Source organism: Stegostoma tigrinum, chromosome 14, assembly GCF_030684315.1.
Source record: "Stegostoma tigrinum isolate sSteTig4 chromosome 14, sSteTig4.hap1, whole genome shotgun sequence".
NCBI classification, from domain to species: Eukaryota; Metazoa; Chordata; class Chondrichthyes; order Orectolobiformes; family Stegostomatidae; genus Stegostoma; species Stegostoma tigrinum.
The window spans coordinates 46390087-46417315 of record NC_081367.1 but is presented as its reverse complement, the minus strand read 5'-3'; the positions used below and the strand labels follow the sequence as shown (position 1 = coordinate 46417315).

Below are 27229 nucleotides of genomic sequence, written 5' to 3'. Positions count from 1 at the left end.
TCCTTCCTCTCCCAAGATTGTCATCTCAACATGTACTTCAGTCACTGTGTGTGGGATGACCTTTCTTTAACATCTCATCTGATTTTCAACACTACATCGCCTGTTCAGTGATAACAAGGTGTGGAGCTGGATGAACACTACAGGCCAGGCAGCATCAGGGGAGCAGGAAAGCTAACGTTTAGGGACTGCATCCTTCTTCAGACCTTGTCATCTCAGACTCTGGCATTGGCAGTTCCTACTATCACTGACTTTCAGTGCAGAATTATAATTTTGGTATAAGTTAACGTGGCCAAGCCTAACTTGGATCCCAAATTACTGTCTCTGCCACACAAATACAAGTGTTGACAACTAAGTTGGCTGGCTTGGTTGGATGAACACAGAATTTCCTGGTCTTTTCAGTTTATTATCTTAGTAGCAAAATTGAAATATTAGAAGGTGAATCTCTACTGAACACAGATTATGAATGACATCAATAACAGCACAAAGGTGAGTGTTATGTCAACGATAATTATCTAACACTCATCAGTTGCTCATCAGGGTTTGATTAAATCTGACAGTTAGTTATTTAAACCGAAAAGAGGGGCTCTAGTGGTGTGGTGGTAGTATCCCTACCTTTGAGTGGGGAAGCCCAGTTTCGTGTCCCACCTAGTCTAGAGATGTGTTATAACATCTCTGAGCAGGTTGATTAGAAGATAGGCTTAAACAAACAAAACACATTACAAGTTGAAACAGATATTACAGCAAAATGATTTCTGTGCGTGCGGCTTAGAATTCCACACCAGACCAGCAATCAAGAAGAATCCAAACATTGTATACATACTCACATAGAGTGCTTAAAGGTTAACTCTCTTAAAGGCAAGGTATACATACAGTATTACCTTTCTTTCCAACAGAAGGTTTAACTGTTTATTATAACAGATGAGTCTGTAAGTCTCCAATAATATACAGCTAATTTGCTAATATGAATCCAGATCTCAAAATGCTATTCTCAAGTTTAGATTTATCCTGAGCTATTGATTCAGCATTTAGCTTTTGAACCTTCATTTTCCTTTCCACAGCAGAGGGCTGAAATTTTAGCTCCATTAATTCAGAAGCAAGTGTGCCATTCTCAATTCTTCAAATGTCTCTTGAATAGACTGCTGAAGTTTCTCTTGTGTCTAGTGGTCATTTCCATGACTTGTGAATGGTGCAAGGTCAGGGCATGCTGGTACATGTGTAAATACTGGTCCAGCAGGATTTTGAATGAATAGTATGTGCAAGATCCAGGCACACTGGATTTAAAACTGATCAACCATAATTGCTGAATATTTTACATTGATAGGATTCTGCATGGCTTCCCATGTCTGTAGGCAAGTGTGCCCTGTGTTAGTCTTAGCCAGTAATGAGCAGTTAACAGTTTCTGAGAACAGATCATATGAAATTTTGCAAATACTTTAGACATTGTTTCAATGATGACATTGTCTCCCTTGAGATTGACAGAATGAAACATGTGTTCATGGCTTTTTGTCATATCACGTACACTGTCAAATTCTGCAACATATTAGAGGGTCTTTGTTGAGGTTGAATTCAATCACCTCGTGCAGAGGTAACAAAGTGTGAAGTTGGATGAACACAGCAGGCCAAGCAGCATCTTAGGAGCACAAAAGCTGATGTTTCGGGCCTAGACCCTTTAGAAGGGTCTTGGTCTGCTGTGTTCATCCAGCTCCACACTTTGTTATCTCGAATTCTCCAGCGTCTGCAGTTCCCACTATCTCTAATCACTGTGCACAGTCTGATTGGGTTGCATGGCTCTTTGTAGCTACGTCAGCCTTTTTCTCTCCAGTGTGCTGATTCTGCCAATAGCCTTTTCTGCCATTTGTCTTGTAACATTGGTTGAAGGCTGGGTGTTTTCTTAGTGCATTCAGAAGGCCATACCTTACACACAATATATTATGGTGAGAGGTTTTTGTGATTGTATCAAATGTTGAGCTTGTTTATCAACCTGCAAAAATCACTTTGTATTTATGTCCGTCTTTCAGTAGCTCTTTGCTGCTATTAATATTGTTTGCTATCAAATCTTTCTGGAAGGCTTCTTTGGGAATTGATGCAAACACAAATTCAATAATCCTATTTTCCAGCTCCTCACTGAAAACAATGTATAATGAACCCTTTTCTCTGCATCATGAAGTAGTCTGTACATTCTGTAGGTTTCGACATAAATGACATAAATTCTTGTTAACAAAAATGGAAGTTTAGTCTGATTCTTAATTGGTCTTCTAAGGTGATTCAAATCTTTTGGGGATCCTTTATCTTTTTGATGACTAATCCCGATTAAGTCTACGTAGACTTCATTCCCTATTGCTGAACAAATTTTAATGGTTTGCCTTTACTCATTTGGTGCTCCCAAAGTAATCCTGAATGCTGTTTAATCATTTTAAATTTTTTTAGAATTTATAGTCTGCTCCAACTTGAACCAGGGAATTGTGAGGTCATTCTGAGAATTCCCTTGCTTGCTATTGAACCAGCACACAACCAGCTCATTTGCCTTTCTTAAGTGAGTTAAACTGATTGAGATTTGTCTGCTTACCAGCAAGCTGTACTTTCATCACACTCCAATGTTGTAATGAGCAAAGACATCTAAAGTTGTCTCATACACTTTAGTATGATTTAGAACCATTGACTGTTTTTTCTACCTGTAGATTAGCTTGCTTGCTGACTGTTCGGGGGTGATTGGCCTTATTGGCATTATGTTTTCTATCGTTATTCACCATGTCCTGTGAACAATAATGGTCTAATAATCAATCACTCTTCAGGGATTGATTAACTCTAAGGCTATATTTTTAAACAGTAAAAAATTACAAGTTATGCAGTGGATATTACAGTAAAACAACTGATTTCTGTGTATCTTGAAAACTCACAGCAGACCAACAGCCAGGCAAAATCCAATTATCGTATACATACGGGGCCCTTTAAAGGTGAAGTTTCTTAAAGACAAGATATGTATGCAACAGTAAACAGCCATAAGCATATAGGACAAAGGAGAAAAAGCAGGTGATTCAGCTGATAAATTGTGCTGACCCATTCAATGAGACCATCGTTGATTTGATAATCCTCTACTTCCCTACCTTTTCCTCAATCACCCTTGATTCCCTTACTGTTTAGAAGGCTGTCTGTCTCAACCTTGAATATACTTAATGATCCAGACTCATCATCTGTCTACAGTAAAGCATCTGACAGATTTTGAACCCTCTGCGAAAAGAAATTCCTCCTAATCCCCGTCTTAAATGTGCAACTTCTTGTTCTAAAATTATGCCGTCTTGTCCTAGATTTTCCTACAAGGGGAAATAACTTTCTGCATCTACCCTGCCTGATAATCTTGCATGTTTCAATAAGGTTGCTTGTTGTTCACCTATATTCAAATGAGTATCGGCCAAATCTACACACCTCTCCTCATCGGACAGCCTAATGAACCTTCTCTGGTGCCCTCAAATGCCAGTATAGTTTTCCTTAGATAAGGGGCCCAAAACTGTTCACAATATTCCAATTGTGGTCTGACTAGTGCCAAGTATAGTTTGAGCAGAACTTGTCTACATTAATATTCCATTTCCTTTGAAATAAAGACCAATATTCCGTTTGCCTTCCCTAGTACTCACTAAACTTGGATCCTAGAATATTGTGCTTATTGGGCAAAGTCTCCCAATTCCCTGTCTTCTGTAGCTTTCTGCAGTCTTTCTCCACATAAACAATTTTTGGCTCCTTTATTCCTCTTGCTGAAGTGCATAATCTCACATTTCTCTACATTATATTCCATCTTCCAGGTTTTTGTCCACTCGTATAACCCGTCTATACCCCTTTGTATACCCTTGTGTCACCTCACAACTTGCTTTCCCACATATTATTCTGTCATCTTGGGTATAATACATTCACTTTCCTCATCCAAGTTGTTAACATATATTGTTAATAATTGTTGCCTCAAGCGGTGATCCACCATGAGGTACAGGTTGCCATTCTGAAAATACCTTCCCTTAACTGAACTTTGTTTTGTAGTACTTAGCTAATTCTACATCTATACTACCTCCAATACCATGGACTCTTTTCATATCAAGATAGATTAGATGTCAACTATCTCAGTAGTTACTTCCTTTAATATCCTAGCGTGCATCCCATCAGGTCCAGGGGACTAATCTTTAGCCTCACTAGTTTCCCCAGGACTTTTCTGAAGTGATAATTATTCTATTTATTTCCTCTCTTCCTTTTGCCTCTTGAATATTTAGTATCTGTGGAATGCAATTAGCATCTTCTGTTGTGAAGACTGATGAAAAGTGTTTATCGAACTACTCTGCCATTTCCTTGTTTTGCATTATTATTTCTCGATCTCATTATATAAAGGACCTAAGTTCACTTTGGCCTCTGTCGTCCTTTTTATATCCTTAAAGAAGCTCTTGCTGTCTGTTTTAATGTTACATGCAAAATTAACGTCAAGGTTTATTTGCTTCCTCTTTATTACTTCTTCATTTATCTTTTGTTTGTTTTAAAACTTGCCCAATCCTCTAGTTTACCGCTAATCTTTGCCACATTGTATGTTTCTTTTTGTCTTTTAGGAGAAGGGAGAGATACTAAATGAATATTTTGCATCAGTTTTTACTGTGGAGAAAGAAAAGGAGTCTAGAGAATGCAGAGAAATGAAGTTTGATGTTGCAAAAAAGGATCACAATACAGAAGAGGAGGTTTGGGAGGTCTTAGAGAATATCAACATGGATTAAACTCTGGGACCTGATCTAATGTATCCCAGAATATTTTGGGAAGTAAGGGAAGAAATTACAAGACTCCTTGAAGAAATATTTGCACCATGTATAACTACAGGTGAGGTGCCTGATGACTGGAGGGTGACTAACGTACTTCTGTTGAAGAAAGGTTATATGGAGAAGTCAGGGAACTATAGACCTATGAGTCTGACTTCAGTTGCAGGTAAATTGTTGGAGGCGAGTATAAAGGGTAGGATTTCTGGACATTCACAAGGGCAAAAATTGATTAGGGATAGTCAGCATAGTTTTGTGCGAGGAATATCATGTCTCATAAACTTGATTAAAATTTTTGAGGATGTTACCATAAAGATGTCAGCTCATTAGATGTGATTTATTTGGATTTTAGTAAAAGCTTTGACATGGTTCCACATGGTAGACTAATTATTAAAGTTAGGTCATATGGGATTCAGGGTGAGCTCACCAATTGGATACATAATTGACTTAATGGCAGAAGACAGAATATAATGGCAGGAGACAGAATATAATGGTGGAGGGTTGCTTTTTGGACTGGAGACTTGTGACCAGCGGTGTTCCACAGGGATCAATTCTGGGCCCTGTTTAGTCTGTCATTTACATAAATGATTTAGATCAGAATATAGAAGGCATGGTTAGTAAGTTTGCATACGATACCAAGATTGCTGGTATAGTTGATAGGGAAGAAGGTTTTCTAAGATTACAAAGGGATCTTGATCAAATGGGTCAATGGGCTGAAAAATGGCAGATGGAGTTCAATTTGGATAAATGTGAGGTATTGCATTTTGATATGACAAAAAAGGTAGGGCTTGTGCAATTAATTTTAGGGCCTTGGGTAGTGTTGTAGAACAAAGCAACCTAAGGATGCAGGTACGTAATTCTTTGACGTTTGTGTCACATACAGACAGGGTGGTTGAAAAGGCATTTGCCATGCTTGCCTTCATTGCTGAGTCCTTTGAGTATTGGAGCTGGGAAGTCATGTGGAGGTTGTAGAGGACATTGGTGAAGCCTCTTCTGGAATACTGTGACCAGTTCTGTTTGCCAGTCATAGGAAGGATATTAGCAAGCTGGAGAGGGTTTAGAAGAGATTTACCAGGATGTTTACAGGTATGGAAGGTTTGTGTTATTAAGAAGGGCTGGATGGGCTGTGACCTTTTTCACTGGAGTATTTGAGGGAAGTGGTGTTGACAGGCGACCTGTTAGAAATTTATAAAATAATGAGAGGGTGTCTTTCCCCTAAGATAGGGGACTTCAAGACTAAGGGACACATTTTTAGGGTGAGAGAAGAAAGTTTGAAAAAGACATAAGATGCAAAATTTTTACACAGAGGGTGGCTTGCGTGTGGAATTAACTTCCTGAGGGTTTGTGGATGCAGGTACAATTACAATGTTTAAAAGGCATTTGGACAGATTTGTGAATATGAAAGGTTGGGAGTGATATGGGCCAGGAGCAGGCAGGTAGGACTAGTTTAGTTTGGGATTATGTTTGGCATGGATTGGTTTGGACTGAAGGACCTGTTTCTGTGCTGTATGACTCTATGATTCTGTTACTATCCTTTACTTTCCTGGTTAATCATGGTGGCCTACACCTTCCCGGAATACTCCTTCCTCACTAGGCTTGTTCTTTGCTGTGAGCCATGACTACTTACATAAAAGCCTGCCTTTGATCCTCAACAGTTTTTGTTGCTAAACGTCTTTACCAGTCCATTCCAACTAATGCTGTCCTTATTCCCAATTAAGCTTAGCACAGCAAGTTTCTCCCTCTCAAACTGAATGCTAAATTCTATTATGGTTTAGCCACAGTTTCCAAGGGGATCCTTTACTCTGACATCATTTATTAAACTATCACATCACACATCACCAGATTCAAAACTAGTCTGATCCCTGGTTGAATCCACAATATACCATTCTAGGAAACTCTCCGAAATACCTGCTATTCTTCTCTGGTTTCTTCCAAACAATCTAACGAATCATCCGTGATTAATCTGTACAGCCTTTGTTACATACGCTCATTACCTCCTGATTTATTCCCCATCCCAGTGCACAGCTACTGTAGGGGCCTATACAGATGACAATTACTGTTTCTCTTTCCGGTTTTATTTCTTACTTCCATCTGAACGGATTCTACATCTTGCAATCCAAGATAATTTCTTGTTATCGTAGTTATTCCATCCGGTATCAGTAATGCTAACTCACCACCTTTTCCTCTCTGCCTGTCCTTTCAAAAACATTATATACCCCTGAATATTTAAGTCCCAAGTTTGATCTCCTTGTAACTATGCCTCTGCAATGACTGTAAGATCAAACCCAACAGCTTATATTTCTATAATTAATTCATCTGTTCTGTTCTGAATATGATAGTTTCAAGTAAAGCCATTAATTTTGCTTTTTTACTGCTATTTCCCCTCTTGACCATATTTATCGCTGACTTTCCATGTTTGTATAGTGTGATCTCTCTGGCCCCACTCTGAGCAGTCTTTATCCAAATAGCGGCTCTGTAATTCTGCCATATTTTCTTGATTTGTAAACCTACACTTGCCAAATTGCAAACACTCCCCACCTGCTGTAATTAGTTTCAAGCCCTCTCTTCAGCCCTAGTTGATCAAGTCACCAGGATACTAGTCCTCTTTGCAGCTCTGTAGAGATGATGATCAAGAGAATAGTGAAAGGTGAAAATGAGACTCGATGTTGAGGTGCATGATCTATAAGATCAATACATGATCTTCCATTTTGTATGCATAATTTTGAATCTAATGTGAACTCCTTGGTTTCATCTACTGTCTAAATTGGCCCTAAATTGAACCACTTTGGCACTTCGAAATCAGTCCCAGAATTTACAAATTGTAATGCAAGATTATTCGTAAGTTGGCATTGTCTCTACCATGTGAATTCACAATTGTTCATTAAAATAAGCATTGTAAATGTCTACAAGAATGATGACATTTATTGCAACTCCAGCATACTAATGTGGCCTGCAAGTTTGTACTTGAATTTACCAGAATGAATACATGAATATCTCTGAACATTTCTCTTCATGCAGTACAGCTAAATGAATTTGGAGAAAAAAAATGTTGAACTCTGTTTTAGATATAGAGAAAGCACATTTTTAATGTTACACATTTCAAATAAAGTTTATCTAAATGTAGCATAGGATGAGAAGCAAAGTTGACAGTGAGCATTGATTGTAAAGATTATATAATAACATCAGCATTTTGTGAGTTGAATTTTCAGGACCCAATATATGTAAATAATGTACAAGCCAAATCAGCTAAATATGTAAATGCGTATTAGTTGGCATATATACCATCTTGTGAAATGTTTTGGTTTACATATCTAACTGTCTTTCAGTACAGCAGTTATTAGTGTGACTGACACTTAAGTTTCTAGAGATAGCATGACCTTTGAATGATCCTGCGGTCTTCAGTTTTTTTTTCCCCAAAGAAACACCTCAACTAAGTTATATTGTGAAAATGAACATATGAATCTTATACAATTCAATAATTACATGAGTACAATTATTACAAGAAGTCCATTTGTAGTTCTTGAAAATTGCACCTTGTTACAGCTTAACTAAAGTGGAAGATAACTAAATGTAACTGGATATAATGCATAGTGTTACCTGATATGCAAATTGATCCAAACTTGTAATGCAAGCTTGCTATAAATCTTTTCATAGGGAAGCATTTTTCTGGACAGCTTTAACAATTTTACAGTATCGAAAGCCATTTAGATAATGACTAGCCTACCAAATCACTTATTCAAGGTATGGTCTGTACAAGGATCAAAATTAGCAATTTAAATTTGAATGGACTCATTTTTATTGCACTCCATTTAGAATGCTACAGATTTAGAGATGCAATGAGAAAATGTACAAACAAAATTACTTGTGTTCATTGTATCAAGAAGTGTCCCTGCCACTGTAGTTGAAAAATTCTCTGTACAGCAGGTAAATATAAGCCTTGAACTAGCTGCTACTCAATTGCTATACCTTGCATGTGTGTAATTTTTTTAAACAAAAGTTTAGTAACAAGAAGGACACAGGAAAAGACAGTCAAATTGAGTTGAAAAGAAAACAGTAGTGTCTGGCTGATGTGGCATATATTTCACACAGTCAAGTAATTGCTACAGTGTAGAAAGAGGCTGTTTGCCCCATCGATTAATGAGTGTCCTCTAGGCTGTCTCCAATGCCAATATAGTTTTCCTTAGACAAGGGGCCCAAAATTATTCACAATATTCCAACTGTGGTCTAGTTAGTGTCTTGTATAGTTTTAGCAAAACCTCCCCATATTTATATTCCATTTCCTTTGAAATGAAATCCAATATTCCATTTGCCTTCCCTATTACCACTGAATTTGGCTGTTATTTTTCTTTGATTCATGCATGAGCCCTCCTAAATCACTCTGTTCCATAGCTTTCTGCAGTGTTTTTCCATTTAAATAATATTCAACTCCTCTGTTCTTCCTTCTTCTCATTTCCCCATATTATATTACATCTGCCAAGATTTTTGCCATGCATTTAACCTGTTTATACCCTCTGCAAAATCCTTGTGTCATCATCACCACTTACCTTCCTACCTATTTATGTGTCATCCACAAACTTTCCTCATCTGTTTCATTCAAAAATATGGTAAATAATTGTCACCGTAGCACTGATCCCTGTGACACTCGTTATAAGTTGCCACCCTGAAAATACAGCCTTAGCCCAACTCCCTGTCTTGTATTGTTAGACTTCTTAATTCAAGAGAATTGGCTATGTTTGTACCTTATCAAATGCCTCTGAAAATGATGGGGCATGTTTTGAGGCAATTCAGGTTACATAGAAGCTTTTTTCGGTTATCACAAGACTCTGCTTAATACAATTTTGTTTAAAAGACCATTGCAATTCGACTTACTGTATATACTCAAGCAAAATCAACACCCCCATTTTAGCCAAAAATAAGGCATTTTCCATATATCTCATGTAAAAGCCAACCCTAGTTCTTCACAGATAATATATCAACATTCGTGAGTCAAGGTATTATCCTATACATAAATGTTACAATGGGGAAATGAATTCTTTGTGTGCTATTATGCACTTTGAAATTTCTTCATCATTTTGTGTAAAAATGCCCTCTAGAAAATCCAAAAAATATACAGCAGAATTTAAACTGAAAGTTACTGAAGTTGCAGAGAAGACAAGTAACTGTGTGGCATCAAGAGAATTTTGTGTTTCAGAGAAATTTGAGAGAGACCGGACAAAGATAGTGAACTGACTTCAGAAAATACTAAACAGGATGTGTACAAATAGAGATAAACCTGGCAAGTGACCACAATTGGAGAAAAATGTTGATCAGTGGGTACTTGAAAATGTTCAAAATGGAAGATGTATTAGTCATGAAACCATCCGAATCTACGCACAAAACATACCAAAGAAGGTTAGGATTTCAGATTTCAAGACAAGTGCTGGATGCTGCACAGGTTTATGAGAAGGCATGACTTAGTACTTCAGCAGAGAACTAAGATTACACAAAAGCTGCCTGCTGAACTCGAAGATAAGAAATTACAGTAATTACCGAAATTTGCTGTGTTTTGTCTCTTTATTCGTTTAGAGATCAATTGTGCTTCCGGTATTGTAGACTGTAGCATAAATTTCAGTCCCTCAAAAGTAGTATCCATGTAACAGTCAACCCCATAAATTTAACCTTAAAAAGCCCTAACAAGTTCAACTTTTACATGAGTATATACGGTGCTAAAATTTCACTGTGCATTGTATTTGGCCAGGATTATTAATGTTTTTATCTTTCAATTTAGTTGTGAATACTTTGTGCATTCATATATGTAACACTCAAGTGTGTCTTCATCTTTTGGAAAGTTGACCGATATTAGTTTTTTGGTTTTTCTCATTTGCAAATACACAACTGGTGGAGATTCGATTGAGTGAGAAACCAGAATTTGAAGGAGACTACAGGCTCAATGTTACCAGAAACAACTAATGTATCATTTTTTAATTGGTTTTGTAGCAGGATTCTCTCCTCAATCCCCAGCAAATTTTCTCACATTAGCTTCCCAAACTCGCCTCATTACCTCCATACCACACCCTTATAGCCCCCCTGGCATTTTATCCTCCCACTCGTCAGAGGTGGAAGTATTGGCTACTGCAGGGAACTGAGATTACTAATAACATTGCTTTAGTGGATGCAATAGCCTAGAGGTATTATCACTAAAATATCAATCCAGAAACTTGGTGAATAGTCTAGGGACCTATGCTTGAATCCTGCTATAGTAGATGGTGGAATTTGAATTCAGTAAATATCTGGAATTAAGAATCTAATGATGACAACTGCTGAATGCCAGAAAAACCCATCTGTCTCACTAATGTCGGTCAGCAAAGGAAATGTGCCATCCTCACCTGGTTTGATCAACATGTAACTCCAGACCCACAGCAATGTGATAGAACTCTACAACTGCCCTCCGAAATGACCTAGCAAGCTATTAAGTTGTAACAATTGCTACAAGTTTCAACAAAGGAATAAAAGTGGATGGGACAAACTGGCATCAACCTCGGCCCTGAAATGACAATGGCAGAAACAGATCTGTCAACCTTGCAAAGTCCTCCTAATTAACATTTGTAGACTGATACCAAAATTGGGAAAGCTGTCTTACCGGCTTGTCAAGTAACAGCTTGACTTGGACTTACTCATGAAATCATACCTTACAAACAATATTCCAAATACCATTATCACCATGGTCCCTGGATATGTGCTGTCCCACCATCAGGACAGACCATACAGCAGTAGCAACACACTGATATACAATGTTGGGAGTCCCCAACATTGACTCCAGACTACATAAAGTTTCATGACATTAGATCAAGCATGGGAAAGGAAATGTCCTGCTCAGTACTATGTACCATCCTCCCTCAACAACTGATGCATCAGTATTCCTGCATGTTGAACAACACTTGGAGGAAAGGGTGGCAAAGGTGCAAAATGTAGGTGCAAAGTGTAAGCTGTGCTGTGTTACCATATCACAACATGAATGATGGTGGAAAATTAAACAACTCATTGGAGGAGGAGGTTCCATAAATATGCCCATCCTTAATGATGAAAGAACCCAACACATTGGTGCAAAAGACAAGGCTGACGATTAAGAGAATTGGGAAATGGGGGACTCCAATAAATGGGGAAAATTCTCCAATGGTTGGAGTCATACGGGGAACATAGGACATTGATTCTGGTTGCCGGAGGTCAGTAATCTCAACTCCAGAGCATCTCTGCAGGAGTTCCTCAGAGTTCCAACTTCAGCTGCTTCACCAATGACCTTCCACCCATCATAAGGTCAGTAACGCCGATAATTGCACAATGTTCAGCACCATTTGCACGTCTTCAGATACTGAAGTTTGGGCTGAAAAGCAGCAAGTAAAGTTCACACCACACTAAGCAATGAACAACTTAAATAAGAGACAATCTCATTACCACCCCCTGGTATTCAATGAAATTACCATCACTGAATCCCCCACTATCAACATCCTGGGGTTTACCATTGACCAAAAAATGAATTAGACTTGATAGTAAATAATGTTGCTACAAGAGCAGGTCAGATACTAGGAATACTGCAGTGAGTAACTCACCTCCTGACTCTCAAAGTATGCTCACAATGTATAAGTCACAAGCCAGGAGTGTGTTGGAATACTCCCCACTTGCCTGGATGGGTACAGCTCCAAGAGCGCTCAAGGATCTTGACACCGTCCAACACAAAGCGACTCACTTGATTGGTACCATCCCAACAAACATTCACCCCTCCATCACTGACGCTCAGTCGCAGCAGCGTGTACCATCCCCAAGTTGTACTGCAGAAAATCACCAAAGATTCTTGGACTGCACCTTCCAACCCATGACCATTTCCATCTAGAAGAGATACATGGGAATGCTACCACCCACAAGTCCCCCCCCCCCGCAAGTCACTCAGCATCTTGACTTGAAAATATTTCACCAGTCCTTCACTGTCATTAGGTCAACATCCAAGAATTCCATCCCTAAGGGCACAGTGGGTCTACCTACAGCACATAGACTGCAGCATTGAAGAAGGCAGTTCACTACCTTCTTCTCAAGAACAATTAGGTTTAGACAATAAATGCTAGCCAGCCAGTGACATCCATCTCCCATGAATGAATAAAGAACATCTTTCATGTCTAGCCTTGCACCCGATCAAGTGATGCCAGTCTGCAGCTCCCCTGTATGGCTCCTTTCAGTGGTCCCAGCCATGGTGGACATGAGTAAATTGCCACCCTGCTTTGAGATGGAGTTCTGGTGGATGGAGTTTTGTGTGAAGTCACTGCCCATGGAGATATTGGAGATTGATTGAGGTTTGAAGGAGCAAGCAGGGAGTTGGAGTCACTAGGCCATCGCTCTGACTTTCTTGTTGGGAATTGTCACCATGCAGTTTCCATGTGGCAGGTGGAAAATAAAACCCTGTGTCTCAATGAGGGGTGGTGACATAACAAGGATGTTAAATAGTGCTACTATATACAGATAGGCTTCAAACTACTCACTCGTGAGAACTCTGTCTTGCCGTTCAACACTTAGCTGGAAAATGGGACCTTTGCTTGTGATGTTGAGAAGCTTCCCATTAGCTATCTCTCACTGCCTTCCTAATTTTCTGCTCATGTCATTCAGGAACTGGATATATTCTGCTTTGTTATTTCATTCAGAGTCAGTAACTCCGGGCACATTAAACATTACGCTTGTTGTAATCTACGTGGAATTTAAAGCACAGAAGTAGGCCATTTGCCCAAATGGTTCGTACTGTTGTTTATGTTCTTTACAAGCCTGCTTGTACCCCAATAAAGTCAAAATGCTGTGCATCCTGGCAATCTGAAGCAAACACAAAATGTTGGAGAAAATCAGCAGGTCTGGTAGCATCTGTGGAGAGTCTGCTATGACACTTCTTCCTTTCACCCTACTTCATCTGACCTTATCAGCATAACCTTGCATTGAATTTTTTTTCCTTACGCACTTTCTCTGCCCTTCCCTTAAATGCATCTGTGCTCATATCCTTAAGTACTTCATGTGAGAGAGAGCTCTATATTTGAAACAAAAAAAGTTTTCATAAATTCCTTCTTGAATTTATTAATTGCTATGTAATATTTATGATACTAGTAGTATCTATTTATTGGCAGTGTAGTTTGAACTTTGTTTGCTTACCTTTAGAATAATCCTTGTCACATTCAGAATTTCTAAAACTAAATTAAACAGGTAGATTGTTGAAAAAGAAGTTCTGACGTGTTATACTGTCTTGCTGCTTATGGTGAAAATTAACTGTCTTTCCCATTTAGATATACTCCATAGATTTCCTGCATGTATTTGACTAGGCTTTCAGATGTGTTGTAATTATTTTTGTAGGTTTGGCCAATATTCTGAATATAAGGAGAGATTTAAGGGGATACAATCGGCAGTTAATTAGCTATTTGTGTGACAGACAGCCATAGAATAACCCCTATAATCCTCTTCTTTGTGGCTTATGTCTACCAAAGGGCTCAGTTCTCTGTAAAAGTCAGTAATGCTGCCAAAATTCTGTGAAATGTACACAAAGCTGCATTTGCTAAGTATATGAGCATGGGAATGGCCTATGAAGTTAGGCAAGGCTTTGTTACTTCCTAACATGTAAATAGTGAAATTTCACCCTTTTTACAGGGGGTCTGATCATTAAATAACTCTTGAAATGATGTCCACAATTTTTCTTATTACTTCATAGCTCTGGAGAAGTTCCTCTTAAAAGATAATGAATTTTCACTTTTTGGCTTGCTCATGTTTAGAACACAAGGAATATATGCCGTTGTCTGTCTATTGGATTATTTTCATAATGTAATCTGTTTTAACCCATTTTTGGGTAGAAACTTAAGCAGCAGTAAAATGCATGTTTTATAAGGATCATTTTAGAAGTATTCCTGGTAACCAAAAAAAACCCTCATTGTTTCAATTTACCTATTATTTTTCCAGTGCTACACATCAGGAAATTAGATTTTTAACTTACAAAATTGAGTCTAAATTTCCTTTCAAACCACGTTTAATCTGAATAGCGCCATTACCAAGGAATCTGAAATGGTACTAATTAATAAAGGACAGTTCGTTTAGATCCTGCAGTTCGTATTTCTGGGAATTATTGCAACAGTGGATGGAAAAGCAGGACTTTTTTGAAGGTCATTAATAGAATTAAAAACAAACTTCCCACAATTTGAAACTGATATAAATTTGACAACTTCTCATTCGAAAGCCTCAGTACACACTACAATGCAATGTTTGGAGGTTTATTTTAGAAATAGAGGTAATTAAAAATACTGTTTCTCTTGCCTGTATTTTCTGTGTAACTGAAAATTATGACAGGAGCTTCCAAAATGAACAATGGACTTGATGCAATGAGAAAATGTCAGGAGGGGTATTCCTTATTCTCACGAATAACACTTCTGTATTCTTATTTTCTCTTCAATTTGTTCTTGTTTCTTTTCTTTACAGCATTGATTATTACTTTTCAGTCTCCATTTCCTTCTTGTCCCACTTCTTAAAATATGCCAGGTTACTCAGGTCACAAGAAGTGACATGTTAGTTCATATAAAACATTTTAATCGCCTTCCAAAGAACTAGGGAAGCAATAAATGCTGAAGTGTATATATCTACTCCTTTTCATCTACAGCATGAAGATAAAGAGCACAATTGGACCTACTGATGTTGACCATGCTTGAGAACTGGAAACAATAGCAAACAGCCTCCTGCATTGCTTTGAATGTGGCTATATATGATTGAGTCGATAGGATCAGTAAACTTCCTTAACCCAGCAGGATGAATGATGTGTTTCAACAACTTGTTTAGGGAAACAAGAGAGCAAATGTTCAGTCCCAACTCGGCAAGCTTTCAACAAGTCTTTGCTGTGTTGTTTATTCCACTTTTACAATAGAAGTACTTGCAACCAAGTTTTTATGAGACATTTGTTTTCGTTCTACAATTTAAATGTACAGCATTACCTCACTCATCATTTTGGAAATGTTTTTAACTTGTGTCTCCTGTGTCTAATGACTGAAGTTTAACCCTTTCTTTAATGCACTTTGAAAGGCAAAAGTAAGAAAACCCTGTTTCTACTCTTTCACTGATCAAATCCAGCATGGAAGAAAGTTGTAGTGGAAAACCTCTAGGCGGGGTTGTTCAGTACAAAAACTTGTACTATCCCTACCCCACCCTCACATCACAGTGCAGTTCATATTGGAATAGTCTTCATGCCCACTTGGTGCAGACATAGAACCATAACAGTCAATTCACTTTTCCACCTGTATCATTTATAATGTAGGACATCAGTGCTGGGGAAGCCTTCCCCGCACTGCTGTCCATTTCTGCATCTCTTCTATAAGAGACAGGATTGTTTCATCCCACATATGGTGTGATACAGTGTAAACTCTACAGAATGGGTTTTGTCTATGTATTCCCGGTGGCTGATGTCAAAGTTGGGCTGGTTAAAAGCCATGATCTCCTGCAGAATTAAGAATACTTGAAATATTAGTATGAAAACTCAGTTGTGCCTATGTACCTTACTGTGTAAAATGCTGAATGAAGAATACCCTTAATCTGTTATTAACAAATGTAATCCACAATAAAGTCAAGCAGTAGATATGCACCACGTATTTACTTAGCAGGAAGATGGATATTATTTAAAACAGCTTAGAAGGAATTAAAGAAAGTTGAAGTAGAGTTTAAAAGCTTTTCCCTTTTCCTGCTTTTGCAAATTGTTGCCAGTGAGCGTATGCTGAGCTGACCAATGTTCAGAGACAGCATAGCAGTGTTTGTAGGCATTTATGTTAAACACTTTTTTTGTGAACAGCTGAATCTTAAATCATTCAAGTGATTGTATTTTCTCTTTAAAGTCATTCTTTTTTCTAATTCTTCAGCTGTTCCTTGTATTCTTATGCCACTGCCTAGAATTTCATTTTGCTGATTTGCAAAATGGATGATTATTATGCTTAGACAAATAAAACCTGATAAAAATAAAACTGAGGAATTCTAACAAAAAAATAGTGCATTCAAAGTGTCTGGCTCCAACTGCTGAAGTGTAAAGGGTCACAGTGGCTAAAGCCTGGCAAAGCTGCTAATCTGGGCACTCCTGTGCAAGCTCATTTCAAAGTCTTACATCAATGCTCAGGCATCTTGAGGTGGAGCTACATAAGGACAAACACAGCGCACAGATAACAGCCAAAGAAAACTCTGAAAACACTAAGATTTTTTTCTTTCTTCGTTTGGGTATCATTTATGTAACTATTTTGAGCAAGGACTGGTTTAAATTGAATGATATTCACACTTCATTCCCCTTTTTCTGATGCTTGTGAAAGCCTCTTCAAAGTCACAGGGCTTAACTGTTGGGCATTACTGAATCTTTAAAGGTTAGATTTATTCCTTGATTGTAGGGTCAACAAGTTGCAAAGAAGGCACAGCCTCTAAATTTGTCAAATTTTCACTTGAAGTTCAACAAAGATTTTTTTCGCTAATATACTGTGGAGTCGACACCTTCAAATGTAGCAGACGATTGGACTTCTAAAGCCCATTTTACTCATTTATTTTATATTTTACCCATGGTCTGGTCCAATTTACCTGCTAGATTTAAAGAAATTTTCTTTATTGGATGTTGTGCGATACAAATACAATATACTGCAACAGGTTTAATAAAGTTTCAGAAAGTACTAAAGTGACACCCACACTATGAGGGAAAACCAAATTTGTTTTCTCTGAAGGGAATTTGTGTTTGTAAGGATGATTCCTGGGGGCTTTGTTTTCAGGCCTTGATGTGTGACCAGCAGCCTAGGCTGCCCCTCACCCCTGGCCTATTCTGCCAGTGTTCTGCCCACCCATACTGACACAGCAGGGGGAAGGGCTTCAGCAGAGGGACAATCAAAAGCTGAAGAAAAAAAATGCTTTTCAGGGTCTGATGTGTGGGAATCAAATGAGAGGCCTTGCTCAAATCCTGTGTCCAGGCAACCATGGCAATATGCTGGGAGAATATGATTAATGCTGGAAACAAGGCAGCTTCTCTATGTTGGTAAATCTTAGCTGCAGTAAGATGACGCACCAGAATTATCATAGAAAAGCTCAATTTTTGCACGTAGAAAGCAGCTGATTTGTAGGATTTTATTCCCCTCTTCTTAAATGGACAATGAGTGTCCGGACCCAGGTTGGTGGTAAAATATGGTATCTGCCAGGGCTGCAGCTGGCCCTCTAACAGAAGATTAATAAGTCGCTGTTTCCAAGTCGACCACAACTTAGTGGGAACTATCCAGCACTTCTTGAATTCTGGGTAGTGGTCTCACTGCAGGCTGGTCTGGTTTACTGCAATGTTTTGTCCGTAACTCATAATGTGTAGTAAACATCTGTGATTGGGGGAGAAAGTTCTGTGACCACAAGCACTGTGACTTGTCTACCTCAGACAAGTAGATGGAATTACAAATAAAACCGCACAATTTTTTTTAATTGCCTGCTGTTTGAGAAAATGTGGCACAATTAATTTTTTAATGGCCACACAGCACTTTCTATTCAGACAGAATTATGCCTGTGCAGTGGCAGTGCCCTCTAGTGAAAACCATAGACAATTTAAAGAAAGGATCATTGGGGATGTTTTTCACTGGGTGGTTGATATACTTTGAAATTCTAAGTCAACTTGCTAACTTTGTTTCATTTGGTATACATATGGTTTTATAATAATTCACAGTTAAATTCTTTGCTAATTGAATTGGTTGTGCTGTGGCTGAGTACATCATACTGAATAGTTCTTCTACTGAAGGTAGTGAATCTGATTGTTAATAAGAAATAACCTTAAGAAAGTGCTGTGTATAAAATGATAAAGGAAGTAGTTGACAAATTTACGAGTAATAAATATGTTCATAACATATTAGTTTTTCATTTTCGTGTCAGTATGTTTATGGACCTAATTGCTAAATGATTAAATACAATCATATTGCTAAGCAATTAAAATATTTTCATCATTTCAAACATAAATGTAAGTATTGTATCTTTGTTATTATTAAGAATAAGTGTATTTATTTTGCAATTCAACCTTACATTCTCCCTTCTCTGGTCAGCACAATACTCAGGTCCTGGTGGATGATATGGCAACACTGATTACCTGAATAGTGAGACCACAATCCCATCTAAACCTTCCATTCTATCATTCTATTACCTTGTTTATTAGAAATTTAGACTATTGCAGAATAGAATCAGCCTGCCTACTTCATCAAGTCTGGTCTATTGACGCACCATTAAATTTAATCCATTCTTCCTTTCTTTTTAATTTTCCTTTCTTTCTAGTTACTTTATTCCTTTTTAACATGTTTACTGATCCTGTTTGTGCAATAGTTCATGGCAGAGAATTCCACTTTCTAACTCACCTGTGTGAAAAGAATGTTTTTCTAAGTCCCTCTCTCATTCCGTTCCTGTGATTATCCCAAAGTTTTGCCACCTTGTTGCTAACCAGTGAAAAGAATCCATCATTGTAAACCTCGCTAATCGTCAAGATCTCCATCAGATCACCCCTTAACCTTCTCAGCTCTAGTGAAAGAAACCTCAACATCAAATTACATAGAAATTACAACAGAGAACAGGCCCAACTGGTTTGTGCTGGGTTTAATTCAGTCTTGGCTCAATGATAGCACTCTGTCCTCTGATTCAAAAGGTCATGGGTTTAAACCCTACTGCAGACATTTGAGCACATAATCTGGGATGATATTTCAGTGCAGTACTGAGGGAGTGTTATGCTGTTTTTCTGATATAGATGTTAAACCATGGCCTCATCTGCTGTCTCTTGAACACAAAAAAATCCCACAGTCCTTTTCACTAAAGTTCCTGTCATGCCCTGGTGAATAATTATATCTAGGTTCATGGATTCTGGAATATTTTTATTTATTTCCCTGAAGGAAGCAGAGTCGGTGGATAATGTGGACAAGAACATACAAGATACTTTCCTTCGTTGGCTTAGCCTAAGACTATATACTGAGCAGTCATTTCTAGAACTCATTCAAAATATCAGTTAGACCGAAGCTCGGATACTGTGTTCATTTCTGTGCACTGGTATATAGGAAAGATGTGATCAAACTGGAGAGGGTGCCGAAGATTATGCTGCCAGGATTTGAGAGTTTTAGCTATGAGGAAAGACCCAATTGGGTGAGATGCATTAAAACATGACAGAACCAGACAGGTTGTACAGGAACTATCTACTTCCATTAATAAATGATCAATGGGTGTGGATTGAAAGTAATAGGTAGATGGATTAGATGCAAGTTGAGGAGAATGTTTTCATCAGGAGTATAATTGGAGCCTCAGACCCATTGCCAGATAGGGAGTTAGAGGCAGGAAGCCTTGCTGTTTTTACATAGCTAGATAGGTATTGAAGTGCTATAACCTCTCTGGCTATGGACCAAGAAAGGAAAATGGGACTAGATTTGGCTTGCATTAGCACAATGGACTGAATGACTTCCTCTCCGATTAATCTTTCCATATTTCTTCTATATATTGGCTTGTCAGAATCCCTAAACAATAGTTAATTAAAGGCTCTCCCATGCTGTTTAGTCCAGTGATGGCAGCTGATTTTTCTTAAACAAATTGGTAGGTTTGGCAATGCATGCTTGTGTGTGTTGGCATGTGACACAATATGATGTGTTATGGTTTCACTCTTATGAATTTTCTGAGCAGCTGGCCCTTGCTATTTGTGCAGCATCAGAGAGACATTGGAAGATTTGCAAAGAAATTCACCGATCATGCCACTTGACCTGTATCACGTAGCTCCTGGAAAGCTGTCTGCAGAATTTCTTTGGTAAGACCTGACAGTGAGTCAGCTGCCAGCTCTCTGCTTGAGAGGGGTAAGAAAAATGAATACTACAGCAAAATTAGGACTGAGCTGATCAGCACTTTATGCAGCATGAAGTCCAGATCCCGCCTCCTTGACCTGTCCGTCCTCCTTGGACTGACCTATCCCCCTCCCTAACTCCCCACCTATACTCTCCTCTCCATCTATCTTGTTTTCTATCCATCTTCGGTCCGCCTCCCCCCTCTCCCTATTTATTGCAGAACCCTCTCCCAATCCCCCTTTCTAATGAAGGGTCTAGGCCCGAAACATCAGCTTTTGTGCTCCTGAGATGCTGCTTGGCCTGCTGTGTTCATCCAGCTCCACACTTTGTTATCTTGGATTTCCAGCATCTGCAGTTCCCATTATCTCAGATGATTATATCTGCCTGAATGTCTGTCCATGCACTTCTGCTGCTGGTTAAATGCCTCACTACTAAAATTAGCCTAGCTTGCCCCACACCTAGATCCCACCCAAAGCAGTTGAAAGGCTAGCACAGGGATTGACAGTATTTGCATTCTTGTGTCAAATGAAACTGCGGAGCTTTGCAAAATACTGCCTCAGTTTTACACAATTTGCATATGTGCTATTTGTTTTGAACATTGTGTACCGATAGAATCAGCTCAAATCTGTCAGAAAGTTTTCTTGGGTGATGGCTTTCTTGGAAAACATCTGAATCCTTTCAGGTGTAAATAAGTGGACTAAGTTCTCACTGGCTTATTTGTAAAGTATCTAACTCTTTCAATTGAGTTACATTTATTAAGGGTGGGCCAAGGGAAGGAGGAGTGTTTAATTGCCAGCAAGGTTTCAGGATGTGAGTTTTTCTTTCTTATTCAAGCAAACTTAAGAAGGATGTACGAACATTTTTAAAGCCAGTTTCTCCATGCCCCAACATATTCACATGGTAGCTTCTTCATCTTCTCAGATAGCCCCTCAGGAATGAGGACTATTTGTTTGCACTCTGGTTTGATATGTTCTAAGATGACTGATAAGTTATATGCAGGTTATGTTACATGCATGACAGATGATACTTGAGCATTTGTTAGATTGGTTGTTTGGGGGTTTGTGCACTCTCTCCAATACTTCTCCACCATCCCTGTAGTTTCCTAAAATTTGTCAACATATTCAGTGCCACCTCAAAAGAACCTCCTCTATTTTGTTTGGCCACAAGCAAGGTAACTCATGAATCACCACAAATGTTTGACTCTTTCCAAGAAGCTTTGAGGACATCCCCAACGCATTTCTATTGTCCTGCTGGAGGCTGCTCCTGTGAATGAGCTCTGAGTAATTACAGTTGCTTCAGAAATCTTGTGTCAGGCATATAAACATGTTCTGAAGGTGATTTTGAGTGATTTGTGCCTCAGTGCAATATGGCTTGGGAGCAGACACTCTTGTAGCCACATGGCTCGATGGAAAAAGCCACAAATGTTTACACCATACAGGTTTGTATCTCAAAGATGATGACCTGATGGAATTTTCTTTTACTGCTATTTTGATTTTCCACTAAGTTGACTTTACCTTGCTAGGTACTCACAAACTTAAAGTTATATTTTCCAGACCACTGTTCTCAAGTACTACTTTATAGGATTATGCAAAGACAAACCCATAGTTAATGTTTTCAGGGGACATATGAATCTACATGATTCCCTCGCATGCAATTTTCATTACACTCGTTGAGGCTAGATATCATAGTGTTAGATAGTAGTACAAGTGGATAGAGAGGCAAAGAAATTCCAACTGAATAGGAAAGTAGTATTGTGTATGATACAAAGTGGATGTGTTCTGAAGGACCTTGCTGCTAGACTGCATGCATAGCAAATGATGGGAGGACAATATGACGCTTCATCCTCATTGATATATCTGCCATTGATGCATCTATCAACAGCAACATTGGGAGGAGACCAGCAAGATATCATTTTAAATTGTGGACTCCAGCACTACAGTGTTCTCAGATACTACAACTGTGGCAAATAGGTTAGAGTTTGATTAAATCTAAAAGCTCAAAACTGCACAACTATGAAGCATTATATTTCACTACGAACAGGGAACTGTATGCAAACACAATTTGCAACCTCGAGCCCTGACATATCCTTCAATCCGCATAACCGTCAAACCAGGGAACCCATGCAAATTCAATAAAGTGAGAGAGCCAGAAACATTACCAGGCATATCTAAAAATGAGACATAAACCCAGTTAAAGCCACAATGCAGGAGTACAAGTGGAAGTTGCATTTGATAGGCATATTATAAATCTCCATAAAGCCTGTTAACATTTGAAGAAAAATTCAAATATCTAGCTATTTACTGAAAATGTTATGCCACAATATTCTATGCTTTAAAACAAATGAATTTTGCTGCACAAGCATCAAATAAAGCAAACACTACTAACTTAACTCTATTATATAATTACTTACACTTTTATATCAAAAGGCATAATGAAAGACAACAATTTTGAATAAGGGGCGGCACGGTGGCTCAGTGGTTAGCACTGCAGCCTCACAGCACCCGGGACCCGGGTTCAATTTCCACCTCGGGTGACTGTCTGTGTGGAGTTTGCACATTCTCCCCGTGTCTGCGTGGGTTTCCTCCGGGTGCTCCGGTTTCCTCCCGCAGTCCAAAGATGTGCAGGCTAGGTGGATTGGCCATGCTAAATTGCCCATAGTGCTTAGGGGGATGGGTCGGGGTGGGATGCTTCAAGAGGTGGGTGTGGACTTGTTGGGCTGAAGGGCCTGTTTCCACACTGTAGGGAATCTAGTCTAAAAATATCCAACTAAAACTTTCATTTTCCCCTCCGATTGCACCCAAGAATATCTTTGATTTATAAATTTCTCGAAGGTAATCCATCTTCTCGGGGTCAACTCCAAACTGTTTTACCCTTGTAGGTCTGGGTTTGTTCAGCTCAAGCCCAAACTTCACTCATTATTCCTGACCTGACTGAAACAGAAAATGAGAAACTTTCTAAGGAGCTCTACATTCCCAGTCTACAGCTCTGGGAAGATTGGTTTCTTCAGCCTTCTGAACTCAGGGCTAACTCTCACCAATTTAGTCATTTTTTTCATTCCATTCTGAAAATCTTACAACATCCCAGAGTTCCAATCAACACTCCATTTATATTACTTATTTCTATGGTAACTGAAGCTAGCTGGGATGTCTGAAGTATTAATTAATTAACTTGTACCTTTAAAACCAAAGCTTTGATTCTGAGACACACATGAATAATTTATATTTCTAATGAGGCTAATGAGCTTCTGCCCAGACTTCCTAGCTCCAACAAGGAATGTTCTTGTTTACAAATGTGCATTTGGTTTCTTTGATATCCATATGACTAATTTAAACCCGTAAGACGCTCAGGAAATGTGGCTCATTTTAATGTTTTCAAACTTTCATCTGTGACATCTTTATGTATAGATGGACAATTCTTTAAATGATAAGTACGATGGTGTACTTACTAATTTCTCAAACCCAGATTTTTCCCACCATTCTTACAATAAAAAGTTCAATTCCTAAAACTAACAGTGAAACCTCAAACACGTGAATTCTGAAATTATGTATTTACAGATCAGCCAACTGACCCCACACCCCATGGTTTTAATCAAAGTTTTGCTGTTTTATCATATCCAGTCTTGGATAATGGTGAACACCCAAGCAATTAACAGGAGGAAGAGAACCTGCAATTAACCTGAAACTTCAGTGATTGAGGCACCCATCATTTCAGTGCAAAAGGCAGGTTTGAACAATTTGCAACCAACTTCAGTCAAAAACGTTGAAGAAATTATCTATTTTCGCTTGCTGTTGAGATCACACCATCATAGAAGTCAGTTTTCAACCAATTCAATTTACACCACATGGTATTAAGAAACAGCTTAATGCATTAAATAAAACAGAAGCTTTTGGTGCTGACAACATTTCTCATGTAATGCGAAAGGTTTGTGGTTCAGAATCAACTGCTCTTCCTGCTGGTCTGTTTTAATATAGTTACAACTCCAGCATCTACCAACAAATTTTAAAAATTGCCCAGGTATGTCATCTCCAAAAAAGAGCAAGACCAATGCAATCCAGGCAATAACGGCCCCATCAATCCATTCTCAATTATCAAAAAAGATGGAAGGTGTTGTGGTCATTGCTTTCAAGTGGCCTTTACCCTATAGTAACCTACTGATCAATGCTCAGGTTGGGTTCAGCCAGGCGTATTCAGCCCCAAATTTCACTGCAGCCTTGCTGCAAATAAATGTTGATTCGGTAAATGAGATATGAGTGACTGCCCTTGGTATCAAGGCAGCATTTGGCTGAGTATTTCTTCAGTTGAAGTCAATGGGGATTTGGGGGAGAAACTTCTGAATGGTTGGAGTGATACCTAAGTTGTAGTGGTGGATGTTAAAAGCTGCAGGAGGTCCTCAGAGCAATGTTCTGGTCTGGGCTAATCCAAGTACCAGTCAAAAGTGGAAATATTCTCAGATGATTACAGTGTTCCATTCCATTTGTAATTGCTTGGGTAATGAGCCAGTTTCACCTAGTCTCGACCATTCAGCTTTGGGTTCAAATTGCAAGAAACATCCATCCCACAAGTGCCAGGCAATGATCATTTCCAACAAGAGAGAATCTAGCTACGTCCATTAATTTTTAATGGTATTTATCATCACTGAAATACCCACTTTCAACATTGTCAGGGAAACTATTGGCCATTTAAGTGACAGAACCAGCCCAAAAAAGTACTGTAGTTACAAGTGCAGTGCAGAAACAGGGTAATTTTCTGCAAATGATTTAGCTTCTCTCTGCTGTTGCTTTTCCACTGTCTACAAAACCTAAGGCAGGAGGATGATGGAACTCACCATTAGCCTGGATGAGTGCAGCTCTAACAACATCCACTTGATTTACACCTTCAAAGACGAAGCTGCACATTTGATTAGAACTCCATCCACTATCATTAATATTCAGTTGCTCTACCACAGATGTGTGATGACAGCAGTGTATACTAGCTACAAGATGTTCTGCAGCAATTCAACGAGACTTCCTGTACCTTTCAAACTGGTGACATGACCATCGCCAAGGATGATTATAGCCAGTATATAGGGAACACCACCACCTGCAAGTCAGTTATCTACCTGATCACAAACCATCTCACACTTCCTTCGTTGGCATTGGAAAAAAAGTTGAATCTATACCCCCAAACCTGCACGACACCATTCAATTAGGCAATAAGGTATTTAAGTATGGATTATAAATACTGCCCTTACTACCTATGCCTGTATCACTTAAAATTAATGTCAAAAAGGAGTTGGGACACATTTTAAAAAGGGAAGCTCTTTTATTACTCCATATCATTGCAGTACCAATATTTTTAATTTAGCTGCGAGTGAAATTATTACATTCTTCAGTCAGAAAAAGAACATCTCAGCTTGGGTTGAGATCGGTTTTCCTACAAGTGAGGATGTTGTCAGTTCTAGAAAGGAGTGCAACTTGTGTTGATGGAAAAGTTCACGAAGCTCATTTCCCAGCCAGGCTCAAGCTAAAGTAACCGAATTCAAAAGCAGCTGTGTAACTCAATCGCCAAAACGTTACCAGCAGAGCTTGCAGAGGCCCTTGTAGTACTTGACATCATCTTTTGGACAGATTATAGGGTCCTCTGAAACAATCATTGGAAACAGGTCCACTGTACAGGGCAAAGTCAGCTCCAGAAGAAAATTAGCGCATTTATCTGTCAACAGCAAGCTAAACTTTCAACCCAGTTGGTTAGTCACAGAGTTCAGTTTTCCTTTCTGCAGGGAAGTGAATCTGATACACCTGAGCAAAGAGGTGTCATTTGTAAACAGGAAATTTACATGAAGAAAGTGGAGAAATCTAAATTACCTTCAGTCTCCCTATAATCACACTTCATCAGGAAGAGTTAACTTCTTTGTTTTAAAAGTTTCAGCTTGAAAGATCTCCAAGCAGAAAAGCAATTTTATTCTGCAGTAAACAGTACGCCCACCACCCCCACAACCACCGCCCACTGCAAACCTGCTGCTAACTCGACCCAGATCACTTAGACTCTCATTGCATGGGGAATAGCTCTCGTCTATCAGTCGCCAAGGAGGCAGACAGAACAGGGGAACAACAAGTCATTTGTACCTGTTGAGGAGGACACTCCTGGGAAACAAACAGATGAGCCACCTTCTGAATAAAATCCATTCTCTAAAACAAACCCCGTGGTAAATAGAACTTCATGAGAAACGCACAGGCGAGGTTCCCAAGCAGCAGCAGGAAATATTATCGACTTTCAGTTTAACCCTTTCATTCCTGCTATACATAAAATGATATGAAAATGGATTGAATTTCAACAGATACCTTCGGCACAAGCTTAACCCTTTAAACTTCAGCTGATTTGTATGTTGGCAGGGTGTTGTTTAAATATGCAGACTGCCTATTAATTTTCCAAATTTTGGAAAGAAAATTGAAAATATTTAGAAATGGAAATTCTTTTTCTCCTGTACAAGGATACTGCAGAAATCTCAGGCTAATCATTAATTGAAAAGTGTACTTATTTTTCAAGATACTTACAGTCTAGTATACTGGTGCTCTGGCACTTCATCATGGTGTAAGCTAGTTTTTGAATCAATTAAATTGTGTACCACAATATTAGTATAGGTTT

General features: G+C 38.7%; 1 long non-coding RNA gene across 2 annotated transcripts in view; it reads right to left on the bottom strand.

The window, feature by feature from the left end:
- The window catches only part of LOC125457860 (uncharacterized), an 86107-nt gene extending 59283 nt beyond the window's left edge, over nt 1-26824 (bottom strand). For both annotated transcript variants that reach the window (XR_007248684.2, XR_009446638.1), the window contains exon 1: nt 26710-26824. This is a non-coding gene — a long non-coding RNA (uncharacterized LOC125457860). The remainder of the gene's footprint in view (nt 1-26709) is intronic.
- Nucleotides 26825-27229: the final 405 nt, after the last annotated feature.